Source organism: Rattus norvegicus, chromosome 15 (genome assembly GCF_021556685.1).
Source record: "Rattus norvegicus strain SHRSP/BbbUtx chromosome 15, alternate assembly SHRSP_T2T, whole genome shotgun sequence".
In the NCBI taxonomy this organism is placed as follows: Eukaryota; Metazoa; Chordata; class Mammalia; order Rodentia; family Muridae; genus Rattus; species Rattus norvegicus.
In genome coordinates, this window is record NC_141548.1 from 5,611,643 (window position 1) to 5,627,866 (window position 16,224).

Here is a 16,224-nt window from a genome sequence, read left to right on the forward strand (position 1 = left end):
AAAGATTTTACTCTTACCACCCACACCACACATGATCACATTATTTACTTTCAAATAAGAAAAACAGGCATGAAGAAGAGAGTTAACGTGTATGGTCTCAGGTAATCAACACATCATGAGTGCAGGATGGCATCCTAGGGTTTTGGATTACCCAAGCTCCTGTTTTTGAGATCGACAGGCCTCTGCAGAAGTCTCCAGTTGGGTAGCAGAGAGTCTGGAATGGCTGACATAATGGCTACCCCTGCAAGGAGAAGGCTGGCCCTTCAGTGCCTCTGCAGCCTGAGCAGAGGTCTGCCAAGAGCACAAGGGCACTTGACCAGAGCTGGTAAGGACAGCCTTTTGGGTGATCTGTGAGACCTGGATGAACAGAGGCCTCCAGAGTCCTGATAAAGGGAAGGAGGGTCACATAGATGTGCTGGAAACAACCAATCTTTAGGCTGCAAGTCCTCCATTTCATTTATCTTTGCTGTGTAAATAGTATTTGTAAATGACAAAGGCATCCTACTTTATCATGTCTAGTCTCTCTAGTTGTTAAAGTGTTCACTAGTGTAAACATAGTAGAGTTAGTACAACAATACACTGTGTCCCATTTTGTTAAAGAACTTTATTTATACATATTTTACTTATTCACATTGCATGCTGCTCACTGCCCCCTGTCACCCAGTTAATCTCTCCCACAATCCTTCCCCAACTCTCCTAGTATATTCTTCTCTGGGTGTATGAGGGCCAGCTATCACAGTAGATCCCTTCTTCCACCAAAGCCAATTTACCCATCCTGGGGCAGGTGCTAAGGATGCTGGTAATGGATGCCTTGGGCTTTCTTCATGCTCCAATTTGCTGGCTTTGGGAAGTTCATGCAGAACTGTCTGTGAACTTGGTACTTCATATAGATGGTACACAAGACGCACTGGTTTGGATAATGTTCTTGAGAGTATATTTCAATCAAACTTACCCCCACTAATATCCTAACAATGACAAAGGTAATGGGACACTATACATCTATTCCAGGAGTTTCCATTTCTGAGAGCAGCAGAATAGAAGAAGCCCACAAAGCAGGCAAAGTTAAGTGAGGTCACACAGGGGACCTAAGAGCACACTGCTGCTTTCCTAGAGTGTATCCTAGAGGCTTATGATATCTATACACCCTCAGATCCATATGCACTGGGCACCAGGCTAATTCATTGCTTTTGTCACTCAGTATGCCACAAATATTAGGAATGCCAAGAGTCAGAGAAATTTGGAGGTATGAATAAGTCCCAGGGGCTGGAGTAAGCTCAAAAGCTCTGTGACAACAAAGAACTGATTGAGAATCAGAGAGACAAGATGCTCACCAAGACCATAGTCGTATCCCATGAAGAAAATATGAATAATAAGCCACCAGGTGAAAATATAAAGTAGGAGGACATAGCCCTAGAAGGTCTATCCTTTGCCCTCAGGGAAGCAGCCATTCTTTCACCCATACCAGGCCCTATGCCACACAGAGACTTCCCGAACAACTCACTGACCTTTCTCAAAGACCTATCTGGGCTTCTCCCTGTAGAATAGGACATGCAGAGTCCTTGAGGACCCCGCCAAAAGGTCCCCTCCACACAGGCTCCTTGTGGGCAAAGGAAAATGTTCCTGCAGAATCTGCCATGGCAGCAGGAGTTTCAACCAGGCTGCTCTTCCTTCCAGCTCACTGGATGCAGGCCTGAGGCCTTGGGGTGTCTTGGAAAGGAAGAAGCACACACTACCTCACTGCTCTCTCTGCTGGCGACTGCTAGAACTGTGATAGGACATGTGTGTGTTTATGAGAAGCAGCTACAAAGCTGATCAAAGTCAGCACACGCATTAATCCCAGCATTCAAAATTTATGTTAATCGTTGATGTTCTTGTTTTTTGTTTGGTTTTTGTTTTTAATCCCCCCTCTCCAGCTAATTGTTCTATTCCTACAATATTAAGCACATGCTCTGGAGGGACCTATTCATGTTAGGCAATGCTTTTATTCTTTCCAACCACTCCACAGATGATCCCATTATTTACTTTCAAATAAGAAAAACAGGCATGAAAAAGAGAGTTAACTCATATGGTCTCAGGTAATCAACACATCAGGAGTTTCAACTAGGCTGCTCTACGTTCCAGCTCACTGGATGCAGGCCTGAGTCCATGGGGTATCTTGGAAAGGCAGAAGAACACACTACCTCACAGCTCTCTCTGCTAGCAACTGCTAGAATTGTGACAGGACCTGTGTTTGTTTATTAGAAATATCTACAAAGCCTATCGCAGTTGGCACACACCTTAATCCCAGCATTCAAAATTTATTTTAATCATTGATGTTGTTTTTGTTTGGTTTTTGTTTTTAATCCCCCCAGCTAATTGCTCTATACCTAGAATGTTAAGCACATGCTCTGGAGGAACCTATTCATGTTAGGCAATGCTTTTATTTTTACCAACCACTCCACAGATGATCCCATTATTTACTTTCAAATAAGAAGACAGTCATAGAGAAGTGAGTTAACCAGTATGCTCTCACAGAAGAAACACATCACAACTATGGAATGGCACCCCAACCTTTTGCATTTGTTATGCCCTTTTAAATTTTTTATTCTTTATTTGTTTTTAGTTACATTCAGATTTTATAGACTTTCTCTGTTTCACACCCATATCCCCCTACCCCATCCCACTCACCCTGTTTCTCTGAGGGTGTTCTGCCCCCCACCCAACCCTTCCTGCCACCCTGCCCTGACATTCTCCTACACTGGGGCATAGAGCCTTCGCAGGACCAAGGGCTTCTTCTCTCATTGACGCCCAACAAGTCAATCCTTTTCTACACATGCTGCTGGAGCCCTGGGTCTGTCCATGTGTACCATTTGAATGGTGGTTTAGTCTCTTGGAGCTGTAGTTGGTTGGTATTATTGTTGTTATGGGGTTGCAAACCCCTTCAGCTCCTTCAATCCTTTCTCTGCCTTCTCCATTGTTCTCAGTTCAATGGTTAACTCCAAACATCCGCCTCTGTATTTGTCATGCTCTGGCAGTGCCTTTCAGAAGACAGCTATATCAGGCTTCTGTCAGCTTGCACTTCTTGGCATCACCAATATTGTCTGAGGTTGGTGGATGTATATAGACTGGATCCCCAGTTAGGGCAGTCCCTGGGTAGCCTTTCCTCAGTCTCTGCTCCAGACTTCATCTCCACACTTCCTCCTGTGAGTATTTTTGTTCCCCCTTCTGAGAGGGACTGAAGCTTCCACACTTTGGTCATCCTTCTTCACCTTCATGTGGTCTGTGGATTGCATCTTGGGTAATCTGAGATTTTGGGCTAATGTCCACTTATCAGTGAGTGCATACCATGTGTGTTTTCTTGTGATTGGGTTTCCTCACTCAGGATGATAATTATCTGGTTCCTTCCATTGCCGTAAGATTTTCATGAAGTCATTGTTCTTAATAGCTGAGTAGTATTCACTGTGTAGATGTACCCCATTTTCTGTATCCACTCCTCTGTTGAAGGGCATCTGGGTTTTTCCCAGCTTTTGGCTGTTATGAATGTGGCTGTTATGAACATAGTGGAGCATGTGCCTTCATTGTATGTTGGAGCATCTTTTGGGTATATGCCCAGGAGAGGTATAGCTGGGTCCTCAGGCCGTGCAATGTTCAATATTTGAGGAAACTCCAGACTGATTTCCAGAGAGGTTGTCCAGTTTGCAATCCTACCAACAGTGGAGGAGTGTTCCTCTTTCTCCGCATTCTCACCAGCATCTGCTGACACCTGAGTTTTTGATTTTAGCTATTCTGACTGGTGTGAGGTGGAATCTCAGGGTTATTTTGATTTGTGTTTCCCTAATGACTGAGGATTTTGTACATAACAGAAGGCATTTTAAGAAATGATGCTACCCTAACTGGTGGTCTGCATGTAGTTGAGTGCCAATGGATCCATTTCTCTCTCTACACAGTTGAAGTCCAAGTGAATCAAGGAAATCCACATAAAACCAAACATGCAGAAGCTAATAGAAGGGAAAGTGTCGCAAAGTTCCTAGAACACATATGCACAGGACAAAGTTTTCAGAACACAATACCAAAGGGTCAGGCTCTAAGATCAACAGTAAATGTATGAAATCTCAACAATCTGAAACTTTCTTTAAAGCAAAGGACACTGCCAATAGGACAAAACAGCAAGCTACAGATTCGGAGAAGAGTTTTACCAACCCTACATCTGAGAGAGTGGGATGTAGAGAAAGTGGAACACTCCTCCATTGTTGGTGCGATTACTAGCTGTATAACCACTCTGGATATCAATGTGGAGGATAATGGGAACAATGCAAATAGCTGTACCTGAAGACCCAGCTTTACCACTCACTTCAGTGCATATACTCAAACATGATCCACATATGACAAGGACGTGTGGATGAATATGTTCATGGCAGCCTTACTTATATTAGTCAAATGCTGGGAACAACCACGATAGACCTCAACTCAACTGAGGAATGAGTATAAGAAGTGCGCTCTATTCAAACAGAGGAACAGTACTCGGGTATCAAAGATGAATACACCGAGAACTTTGTAGGCAAAGGGATGGAACTGGAAAATAGTGAAGTAACAGAGATCGAAAAGGACATAACATGGGATGCATTTAGTGACAAATGTATGTTAGCCCAAAAGTTCAGAAGACCCACTATACAATTCATTGATCATATGAAGGGTAACATGTCAGAAGGCCAAATTGTGGATGCTTGAACCCACTTAGAAGGGGAAGAACATAATCATGGGAGGCAGAAGGATGGAGGGACCTAGGTAGAGGCAGGGAAGGATGGACAAGGGGTGGGGGGAGTAGCAACAATGAAAAGAGACAAGAGAGAAACCCAGAGGAAAAGTGGAATCAATGACAATAAGCATCAGTGGTGGGTAGTGAACTTGGGTAACCCAAATGGAAAATGAAGAACCAGTGGAAGGGGAAGCCCTGGGTCCTGCTAAGACTGAACCCCCAGTGAACTAGACTGTTGGGGGGAGGGCGGCAACGGGGGGAGGGTTGGGAGGGGAACACCCATAAGGAAGGGGAGGGGGGAGGGGGATGTTTGCCCGGAAACCGGGAAAGGGAATAACACTCGAAATGTATATAAGAAATACTCAAGTTAATTAAAAAAAAAAAGAAACAAAAAAAAAAAGAAAATGAAGAAGTCAAAATGTTCTCATTCGCAGATGGCGTGATACTATTTTAAAAACTCTAGAAATGTATCACCGTCTCTTAAGACTGATAAATACATTCATAAAAGCACAATACAATGTGAACACACAAAATTTCTTAGCCTTCCTTTATGCCAATCCAAATCATACCGTGAGAAAATCTGGGAAAAATTCCCCTCATAATCATCTGAAAATATAAAATAAAATAATGTGGATCAAAACATTTAAAATGCAAAGGCAACTATGAATTAGCTAGAGGTGATGCTAAATAGAGACAATTTGTCTCTAAAAAAATTAAGTTTCTTAAAGCTGAAAATACATTCATAAAAGTAGTAGAATGCAAAATAACACACAAAACTCTTTATCTTTCCTGTATACCAATAAAAAACCATGGGAAAGAAATCAGGGAAATATTCTACTCAAAATACTCTTAAAATATATAACAAAATACTGTGGATTAGCTTACTTATAAAGCATACTATTAGTAAGAAGACATATGAAGTACCCACGATCCATCCTGAATACATATAAGACTTTCCAGCTGATGTTCTGAAAGACCTTAAAGACTTGAATAAATCAAAGCTTTTATATCTTTATGGATAAGTAGATAATATAATAAGGTCAGTTTTTGATGAATTAATAAAATTAATACAATAAATAGTGATTAGAAAATTTTACTACAATAAATCACCCACTTTTATGAAACATATGAATTTGAATATAAATATTCTACTATGGGAAAAAGGACAACTTTTAAAGTACAAAGAGCTAACATGTTTAGAAAGATAATTTTAAAGAAAAAAAAGAGGAAGGAAAAATTGTCATGAGAAAAAAATGTGATAGTTACCTAAGCAGTGTGATGTGGTTGGCAGAGCAAGTATTTCAACAGATTAGAGTGTCCAGGAACTGTGTGTATTGATTTTAAAACCTGCAGGAGGAGGGACTATCAGAGCAGATCTCAAGAAAATTCCGATTGTTCAAGTTAGTTTCCTATTGTTATAGGAAACATAAAAATGCCAATGTGGGAAAGTGAAGGTTTTATTCACCCCATAAGTTACAGTTCATCATTAATGGAATACGAGATAAGAACAGAAGGCAGCAGCTTGACAACAGAGAGGAACTCTGCTTACTCATCTGCTCAGCTACCTTTCTCTATGACCTCTCCTCCCCTTACTAGGGCTGGTACCACCCACAGTGGGCTAAATCAAATACATCAACTGCCATCAAGAAAATGCCAAAGACACATGACTGCCAGCCATTCTGATGGCGTCCATTGCTCAAGAATGCACCATTTAGACAGCTACAATTAGCCATCACAGTAAGGTATAAAAGGAAAATACAAACCTTAGCCTATTCCAGAGAAAAGTAACACTTCATTAATAGAATTTGAGGTCACAAGTGAAGTTTCATGTGAGGAAAAAATTAGAAGGAATTATGACAGAAATCGAACTTTATTTAAAATAAAAAGTGACAAGTCAAAGCCACAAATAAAATGTTGGTAACTTTGACCTCTTCAGACCTCTTCTGGAGGCTGCAGGGTGGACACAGGGCATGGCTGTTGGCTGGCACCACCATGGCCCATTCACTGTTTTGGTGAAGGATTTTCCATCAGAAGCCTTAGCCTTAGTACAGAGGCCAGGTCCCAAGTACTAATCATAGTCAGTCAATTGGATGACAGATCTTGTGCTCCAAAGAAATGGAAGAGTCCATTTAGTCATGATTTCAGGATGGCTCTAACTCATTTCAGAGTCATAGATATTATATTGCAAGCATCTAGAACACCAAAAGACCCATTGTCTCACACCAGTATTCTCTTGCTGTGCCCTCAGTCACCACGGTAATAATCAGTGGTGAGCTCTATAGTATTATTTGTTCCAGTTTCCTGGTGGTGCTGCCTCCAAACCCTGTTTCTTTGACCCAGACAGAAGCTTCAAGTAAAATAATAAATAATTTTTGCATTGAAAGCCATTGGTAGCTTTTAGTTGTAGTTAACAATGAAGACCTCAAGCAATCTTCCCTCAGTCCTCCTGTTTTAGCAAGGGTTTTTTTTTTTTTTTCTTTTGCTTTCTGTTTCGTTTTGGTTGTTTTTTATTTTATTTTGTTTTATTTCGTTTTGTTTTTCTTTTTGTTCTATTCTTCTTAGGGTGCATGGAGTGGTCAAGAAGTGGTCGGAAAAAGGTCAAGTACAAATTCAGATGCACAGAAAGACCCCAGCATTTCTGGCAGGTCCACTGTGTTTGCTGCATTAGGGCTTTTTCCCTTTTGCCTTAAATGTTACCCATTTCCACTCTCTAGCAGCCTTTTATCAAGGCATAATTAGTAACATATATATCATTATTATTTGAATTTCAATTATCCAATTCTAACTACTCTATCTCACACTTTAAACCAGAGACAGGCGTTGAGTCCCGTAGGGTGTGGTTTTGATGCTTAGATCAGGAATCTTCCTGTGAACACTGATTCTTGATAGTTCAATAAAGATGCTGTTGGCCAACCAGCTGGGTGGCATAGGCAGGTCTTCTAGTTTTCCTCCAGGCAGGCTAGGAGACACAAGGGAGGAGAAAGGATTTAATACTTCAGAGGGAGTAAAACTACCAGCCATTTGAGATCTAGGGCTGAGTGGCAATTGGTGGCCTCCCAGACTGGGCTTGGTGTAGCAGGCAGGAGGTTAGAAACACAATAAGCTGATTTGGGGAGCTGAGCTATGACTAAAGGCACCTGAGCAACTGCGCTGAGGGCAGATTTAGAGGTGCTGAGCTGGGAGTAAAAAGGAGGGCATCCTATTTGGAGGAGACTTAGAAGAACCTGGCCACTGAGCCATCTCATCAAAAGTATCTTAATGTGTGTGTCTTTTATGTGCAATCCAAAGAAACCTGGGCAGGGTTGATAGCTTGGTCTGCCTAGAGTTTAAAGTGAGGAAGTAGAAACAACACTCTACAGAGTCCTATGTGAGCAATCCATGGGCATTAAGGAGCGAATCCAAAGTCACCTTGACTAAGAGAGTTAGAGCTGACCCAGATGTAGCTTTTCACTATAACCATCCCTTCCTTTTGATCTTTTAGTGTGCCATTTGTTCAAGAATATTAGTGAGGAGGAGAATATGACTCTAAAGGTTATTCTTGGTTGTTAAATTGTCTTCATCTGAGATTACCAAACCACAAAAGTAGAGGGGAAATCTGTGAGGGATTTCCGTTTAATGTAAATTCAAATTTACTTGTAATCTGGATATTTGAGGTAGGAAGTCATACCTTTAACCCAGAACTTTAATCCTGATCTTCTTTTTTCTTTTTTAGTCATCTACAGATACATCATTATTAGGAATGTGTCCTTCTCACTGGAGACCAGAGAAGAGACCTACAGTTCTATGATACTTAAATGTCATAGCAAGACATCAAAACAAAATGTCAAAGTGTGAATGGAGGAAATTATTTAGGACAGTGTTTTGCAAACAAGTTTTGATACAGATATTCTTGGTAGGAGAGCTCTGCAATTTTGCATTTCATATTTGACTTTGCTGGTACTCTGACTAGGATCAACATAAAACTTCTTGGGATTTTCTTAATCTCCTTTACGAATAGAGATGAATGAACCATCAGCTCTGTCGTCTATGTTATTATGGCTACAGTGAGGACCAAGTATGCTAAAGCTCTTCATCTGATTTTTCAAACAGCGTGCTCATACAAGTGTGAACTTCTGTGGGTTGTGGGAGGGCAAGGTTGAGAACACTGGCTGAGAGCTGTGAATGGAGAAGTGGGACGGTGCATGCAGGAGGGAGGGAAAGGCCTGAGTGTGGCTCATGAACAAATTCACAATATCCATTGATTTAATAACCATTCAGGAAGTGGACTTCTGCAAAATGACTTCAGCTGACCAGCATGGCGGGAAACCAGAAACAGATTCAATGGGGATTTAGATCAACTGGATGGTAAACATGGGCTTAGGAGGCAGAGACGTGTCAGCACATGAAGAGTGGAAAATCAAGCCAGTGTGGTCTGTTAAGCTTCTCATCCCCATGGTTAGAGGCAAACAGCAACAAGTTTTAGCACTGAGGAAAAGAAGAAATAAAAGCCAATTTGTTGAAAATCCCCATCACCAAAAAGTAGTGACATCCTCTGTGATGCACATCATCTCTCAGGGGCACGGGCCATCGGAATGGCTGGATGATGGCTCTCGGCATGGGCTCTGCCTGCACCCCTTTCCTAACTGCAGAGCTCAAATCTGCTTCAGCCGGGTCATCAGCTCCCCATTCTGTTGCATGGAGATCAGATCGCTGCGTCTGCATATGCAGTATTGTAAGACTCTCAGAGAGAATCTTCCCTCAGGAGGGAGATCCTCAAGCCCAATGACCAGACCGAGTCCACAGGCTGCAATCTGCAAGAGGATTTTTATTGATCAGGATACACAGGTATCTGTGGGCGTCCCAGTCAATTCGGAAGACTGGCGCGCCTAGCAGAGCCAGGGTGGGCTTTTTATAGTATTTTGGGGAGCAGAAGCAGGCTTACAGAAGCAGATGCATGGTTACAGGGATGTGATTGGTGGAGTAAATGAGGCATACGTGTATGTTACCTATTTTGGCTATAATCATAACAGTGAGTTAGCAAAAAGTACATGGTGGTCAGGGCTTCCGGGGGGTCAGGGACTTTTTCTTTTTTCTGCCAGGTGGCCCATGGAGCAGTGCCTATAATTTAGTCTGGTTTCTGCATTTTGTTTTCTTTTATGGTCTGTTTCGTCTAAATGATGGGTCAGCTTGTCCCACATATCTAAAAACTTACTTTTTACTTCTATAGTTGAGGGCCTTGGGCTTGTACAATTCCCTTTCTGGGAGGGGGTCTTTCATTCCCCCATTTTCTTTTTTTGTCCTTGAGTGGAATCTTCCACTCAACTTGTTTTAGGTACCTCTGTTTTTTTTTTTTTTCACCATCTGATACTGTTGTCTCAGCACAAAAGTTTGAATGACTGAAAGTCTGTATCTCTTATTATTCCTGTCTGATCTGCATAGAAACAACATTCTTCTTTTAGTGTAGCACACAGACTCTTTCTTTAAGGAATATCAGGTCTAATCTTTTCCTATTTTGAAGGACTACCTCTGAGAGGGAGGTTAGGTATTCTTGGAGGTCAGCTAAAAAGTCTTTTTTACTCTTTTTATATCTGAGTCAATGGCAGTTCTGAATTCTCTATAAGCCTTGCATTGTAAGGCAACAGCAGATGTCCTTGTGCTGCCCTTGTAGCACCTGGATAGCCTTAAATAATTCTCAACTCTCTTTTGTGTCTTATTAAGTCTTTAGCATCAGGATTCTAATCTGGACACTATCTGAACCTATACACCAAGGTCTTTTAGAACTTCTAAACTTATATAGGTTGTGATCCCTGAGGCACAGTCCCAAGAAGTGTTAGGAGTACTAACATATGTAATGTTACATCATTTGTAATAAAAATCAAGCCTATCCTTACACCTATTCCGAGGGAACCCAGGGCAAACAGGCAAACATGAAGTTCTTGTTAGCAACCTCCCAGTCACTTAAGTCTAGGGAGCTTTTTGAAGATCTGAGTGTGCCTCTAGGTCCCAGCTCTCAGCCCCAACAGCTAGTACGCTGCTGGTGAGGGCTGAGAATTGACGGATGTCAGGGTGGTCAGCAGCACCAGGTACGGTCCTTTCCAGCGAGGCTCGAGTGTCTGGGCTCAGTGTAGCTGTAGTCTCTAACCTGGAACTGATGACATGTCTCAGGGGTCTCCGGGGCATAGGCTGCTGTCAGCTGTGAGCAGATTTCTTTCTGTATCACCTGTAGGTCTTTTAGCCTGGCATATAAATCATTATTACTATGACATGTTGGTTCAGTAACATCATCTAATACAGTCAGGGGAGCTGAGGCCCCATATAAGATCTCAAAGGGGTAAGGCTGAATCTGGAAGGGGTATTTCTTGCTCTGAAGAGAACAAGAGGGAAGGAGTGTCACCCAGTCTGTGCCAGTCTCCATGGTCAATTTGGTCAGGGTCTCTTTTAGAATTTTATTTATTTACTCTACTTGTCCTGAACTTTGAGGTCTGTAAATACAACGTAATTTTCAATTGACCTCTAAATACTTGGCCACACCCTGGCTTACCTTGGCAACGAAAGTAGGGCTGTTGTCTGACCAGATTACCTTGGGCATTCCAAATCGGGGGAAGATTTCTTCCAGTATCTTCTTGATGATTGTAGAGGCCGTCTCTTGTTTGGTGGGGAAAGCTTCTATCTATTCCTGAAAAGATATCTATAAACACTAGGAGACATTTATAACCATATTTTCCTGGTTTTATCTCTGTGAAGTCCACTTCTCAGTAGTATCCAGGCCGTTCCCCACGGAGCCTCCTACCACAGTCAACTTTCCTGAAAACAGTTACCTTTTGGCATGGTATACATCAGTGCACTATCTGTTCCACGAGATACTTGAGACCTGTGACATAATATTTAGTTTTTGAAAACGTCTGGATGAGTTTGCTTACCCCTAAGTGAGTCTATTGATGCATTTGTTTTATCATGGCCTCTGCCTATTTTTGTAGCAGGATCTTCTTTCTCGTTGAGGTGTACCAGAGTCTCTTCCTCGGCCTGGCTGGGTCATGTAGGGCCCTTAACAGAGCCAGAATCTCTTTTTTTCTTGCCCTCAGATGTCAGCAGGCCCCTCTGCTGCTGTCCACAGAGATGTTAAGTCTCTTTCTCAGTTCAAGGGCTTTGGTGAGGGGAGCGAGCTCTACTCTCTGAGTAGAAGTGCCTTCTGGTAGGGCCTGAGCCCATATGACTCTGTTTCCATCTACCACTGCTGCCCCAGCCCATCTTTTTCCTTCTGTAAGAAGCTGCTCCCATCTATGAACCAGATGGCATCTACCTCCTCTGCTGGCTGATCAGTCCGATCTTTATGCCACTCTTTAGTGAGCTCCTGCTGACAGTCATGAAGGGGGGTGTCTAGGTCGGGGTCCGGGAGCAGGGTTGCAGGGTTTAGACTCGTAGGGGCAGTCTGGAATCACAAGGAACAAGTGGGATACCCGGCCCACGCCAAGGTCCACTGTTCTTCGGGTAGTCCATGAGTATCATTTGTTGCCGGTAGTCCCCTGTACTCAAGGTCTTTTGCTGGACACTAGCCCATTTGGGCGTAGGAGCACAGAGTGTTGGGCCCCCATATTCACAAAACAGCTGGGCGGGCTTCCCTTCTATCTTAGCGCATAGCCAGCACTCTAGGACCAAGAGGCTTGCCTTCCGGGTTGCTGGAGAGGCCCTTCTTGTTCTTCCTGGGGCAGTCCCTGACCCAGTGTCCTTTTTCCTTGCGATAGGCACACTGATCTTTAGCTAGGAATTCTCTTCTGTTGCCAGGTACTGTCTTCCTAGGTTCCCTAACTACTGTGGCCAGTATATATTCCTCTCCTGTCTTTTATCCCTCTTTAGCTCTCTAGCTTCTTTTTCCTTTTGTCTCTTTTCTTCCTTAGCTTCCTGCTCTTTTTACCTTCTTTCCTCTTTCTCTTCCTCAGTCTCTCTCTCATATCTTCTGCATCTTCCTCTACAGCTATTAGATGCTGTCCACTTATGTAACTACACTTCAACTTTACTTTCTCTGCAACTTACACTAACTCTCAGCAACTTAGCTTAACCCTTTAAATTTTTGTAACTTTCTCTCTTTATATCTTTTTCTTATCTTAGCCAGATTGGTGGGGCATTTTCCAGCCCCTCAGAGACCCACCCTTGGAGCCTGGTGGCAGACCTGGAGCACTCCCTACCTTCAGGGGTATTCAAGTCAACAGTCAAGAGTGAGGGTCTTCCATCTATGTCTGGAACATTCTTTCTGGCCTCCAGTAGGATTCTGTCTTTCCTCAGTGGTAAAGAAGACCTGTAACAGTTACTAACAAGCATCTCAAATGGGATGGTGAGAAAACAAGAGAATCTTGAGAATAGAGGTCCACTGAAGAGGACAAATAGCATTTAGTCACACAGCTAAACCAGGAGGACTTTTTGGGACAAAAAGGCTGTTGTAAAAATAAGCACAAGCTTTGTGTCTGTGAAACAGAACGGCAAGCAGAGGGAGCTGATCTGTTACCGACCATCTCTCTGGACTTAAGAACTAATAACAAAAGGATGGAGAGATGGTTAGGACCTGGGTGCTAGATACCAAGTGGCTGACAAAAGAATTGTAACCAGTTCACCTGGGACTTTCAGGACCTCAGTAGCAGCCCTTTACCAAACTGTCTCAGTGGGCTAAAGGCCCATGGAAAAGAAAACATTAATCCTGACCTTGGCCACAGCCAAAGCCTGAATTCTAAATTTTGACTGGCAAAACAAAGTTCTTCACAGTTTGTTGCAGATTCTTTTCGAAACTATTTTAGGGGCTTCTCTGCCCCCAAACCTGGGGCATTTTGACCACAGGGGTAGGAACTGGCTGCTGTGGGGATAGGATCAAAGGCACTCTCCATGTCAATGATGACTAACAGGGAAGGTTACTTAATGTTGGAGATCAACTCCTCTCTTGGAATAGGGCCAGCAGATATGGCAGGCTCCCTTAAAGAACTTCTCTTAATGAACACTCTCCTTCTGTGAGCAAGTGTTGAAGGTCTGGTCACTGAAGGCAGCAACTGGAATTATTATTTTTTTTCAGGGCCAAAAGTCTCATAAAACAACCACTAACTCTACGCTATCTTCTTGTTGTCAAAGCATCAACCCGGGCCGGCCTCATCACCTTGAAACTCCTCTTACGCTGACTTGGCCTGAGCTGCACCACTGCCCACGCGCAGCCTGCAGCTTGCTAGCAGGCCTGCATGCTTGTCACCCTCAGCCCCTATATTGTCCTACTCTGTGCTGTCCCTTCCTTAGAAGCTGTGAATGTTTAAGCAACAGGGAGAATTTTTCTTCAGGATCTAAGGTAAAGCTTTCAGGCTCTTGTTAATACCTGCTTCAGACAGGGTCACTCACTAACCTGGAGTTCTTCATACACAACTGTTAACAGCAGCTAGACTGGACAAGGGGAGCAAAGGGAGGGGCATCTCTCCTTGGGGAGGAGGCTAAGAGAGAAAGATAAAACAATTTTTCTCAAGCAAATTATTTCCAAGTTAAGCACCAAGAGGACCAAGTAAAACTCCTTGACAAACAAAGCAAACAGTTTCATGATTTCAAACACAGTGTCATTCCAAGATTTTAAACACAGTCGTCTATCCAAAGTTCAAAAACGAAACAAAAGCCAAAAAGACACTGGACAATACCACAGAAAACAACCCAGACAAACAAGACCAAGACAAAGCATCCTATAACCAATTTCCACAGGTGTTCAAAGAAAATTAGGACACAAAGAGACAAACAATTCCAACAGTCAGACAGACAGACGCACCGCGCGGCTTCAGTGTCAAACTGAAACCAAAAATTCAGACAGAGGCGACGAGGGTCTGAATCCTTCAGTGGATCCGGCTCTCTCCTCTCTCCTCCAACCCAAAACCACGTAAACTTCCGATACAGGCTGAGGCCCCAAAAACCGGGCTCTAAACACACTTGGAACGTCTTCCAGGGCTGCGGGGGAGAAGTTCGAGCTCGTCAGCTCCTTCTCTGGCCCGCCCAAATACAAACGGTCTAGACCCAAGCCAAGTAACTAAGCATTTACAGAACAAGTCACAAAGCAAGACAAGACAGGACAAGACAAACACTGGCCAGCTTACCTCCCGGTGGGTGGTCGGTGGTCTCTAGGCAGAGGATCTCCGATCCCGGACGAGCCCCCATATGTAAGACTCTCAGAGAGAATCTTCCCTCAGGAGGGAGATCCTCAAGCCCAATGACCAGACCGAGTCCACAGGCTGCAATCTGCAAGAGGATTTTTATTGATCAGGATACACAGGTATCTGTGGGTGTCCCAGTCAATTCGGAAGACTGGCGCGCCTAGCAGAGCCAGGGTGGGCTTTTTATAGTATTTTGGGGAGCAGAAGCCGGCTTACAGAAGCAGATGCATGGTTACAGGGATGTGATTGGTGGAGTAAATGAGGCATACGTGTATGTTACCTATTTTGGCTATAATCATAACAGTGAGTTAGCAAAAAGTACATGGTGGTCAGGGCTTCCGGGGGGTCAGGGACTTTTTCTTTTTTCTGCCAGGTGGCCCATGAAGCAGTGCCCATAATTTAGTCTGGTTTCTGCATTTTGTTTTCTTTTATGGTCTGTTTCGTCTAAATGATGGGTCAGCTTGTCCCACATATCTAAAAACTTACTTTTTACTTCTATAGTTGAGGGCCTTGGGCTTGTACAATTCCCTTTCTGGGAGGGGGTCTTTCAGTATTTCTTTACCTATGAAGACCTGAGGAACTGTTCTCCATGCAGTGAGCTGTTGTAATTAATCTTGAATCTCATTGGTGTTGTAAGTGGCTGTGATGTTCACAGACTCCAGAAGACCAGGTTTGAAAGGCAGTTGACTGAGGATTTCTTGGGTCTTTCTGCAATAGGGGCAGGTGGGCTGGATTAACACAACCACCTTCCCAGACGGACACTTGCAGTTCACAAACCACTGAGCCACGCTGACAGGCTGCAGCTTTCCAGGAAGGAACATTCGGTTGAAGGTACTGGTCCCGTGTCAAATGGAATTGGAAAACCTGATGTCTTTGCTTCTGTGGACCAAGACCGGAAAAACCCAACTACATAACAATCTGAGGACAAGTTGTGAGAGGTTTGTTCTTTCCTTCAATCATGTAGGTCCTAGGAAGGAGCTCAAGTGTAGGGAGTTGGCAACAATTACCTTTATATGCTGAGCCATCTCACCTGCTGAATACCTCATTCATGGAACTGAAGAAACTCTGTATCCATCCTGGTATTCTGTGTATATATCTGTGTATCATTTTTACAGTGGATACTTTTGTCTGTTGGTTGGAAAGCACCAGTCTGGAGGGCTCATGGTTGGTCTCAGTAGTCCAGTCCAGGAGCTGCTTTACAAGAACCATTCACTGATCTGGAAGAAACTCTTTTTATAGGCAGTGAGATCTACTGGAACAATATCAACCATCCTTCTCCCTTCCCAGTTTTGAACTGAATCATTCTCCACCACAGACCTGTGGTCTCTGCTGCAGGCTGCATCCCCCCAG

General features: G+C 43.3%; 1 long non-coding RNA gene and 1 pseudogene across 1 annotated transcript; both read right to left on the reverse strand.

The window, feature by feature from the left end:
• Positions 1-9,285: 9,285 nt before the first annotated feature.
• LOC148000709 (glutaredoxin-1 pseudogene) lies at positions 9,286-15,695 on the reverse strand (annotated as a pseudogene).
• Positions 9,520-14,908, reverse strand: LOC148000710 (uncharacterized). Its single transcript, XR_015638625.1, has 2 exons — positions 14,818-14,908; positions 9,520-10,950 (listed from the first exon to the last, which is right to left on the reverse strand). It is a non-coding gene; the product is annotated as an uncharacterized LOC148000710 (long non-coding RNA).
• Positions 15,696-16,224: the final 529 nt, after the last annotated feature.